This window comes from Triticum dicoccoides, chromosome 5B (genome assembly GCF_002162155.2).
Source record: "Triticum dicoccoides isolate Atlit2015 ecotype Zavitan chromosome 5B, WEW_v2.0, whole genome shotgun sequence".
Taxonomy (NCBI): Eukaryota; Viridiplantae; Streptophyta; class Magnoliopsida; order Poales; family Poaceae; genus Triticum; species Triticum dicoccoides.
Window position 1 is genome coordinate 371,844,968 of NC_041389.1, and position 580 is coordinate 371,845,547.

The following is a 580-nucleotide window of genomic DNA, read 5'->3' on the forward strand; positions in this document are numbered from 1 at the left end:
CCTCCCCCGCTCCATCGGCCGCCGCTGCCGACCCCCGTCCCGCACCCTCCCCCACTCCACCATCGCTGATGACCCACCGCACCCTCCACTCCACCTTTTTCATATTCATAAATATTTTCAAATAACAAATTTGAACATATTTTTTAAAAAAATTATTACTGTTTTTATAAAAAATATTACTGTTATGATTTAAACAAGTTTGAACATATTTAAACACAAATAAATATCAAACAGCATTTTAAATGCATAAAAATAAAAATTGGGGAGCCTGGAAATCAAACCCAGGACCTCCTAGTGTGTGTGTTGCGTGCTGACCAGTCGGGCTAGTGGGCGAGTTCTGATGTAGATTGGGTTAGGTGGAATATAACCTGAGGGCTTGAACTGTAAGCTTTCCCCCACTCCACCTATTCCCCTCCCTCCCTTCCTCCCCACTCGACCTAATTTGCCCCCTCCGCCCCAACTGTATGTCGCCGCCGCGCCTGCACGCCCCCTCCGTCCCCTCCGTCCCCTGCCGCCGCCGCCCCGACCCCCACCGGACTCCACCCCCGCCGCCCCCGCGCCCCCACCACTGCAGCTCCCC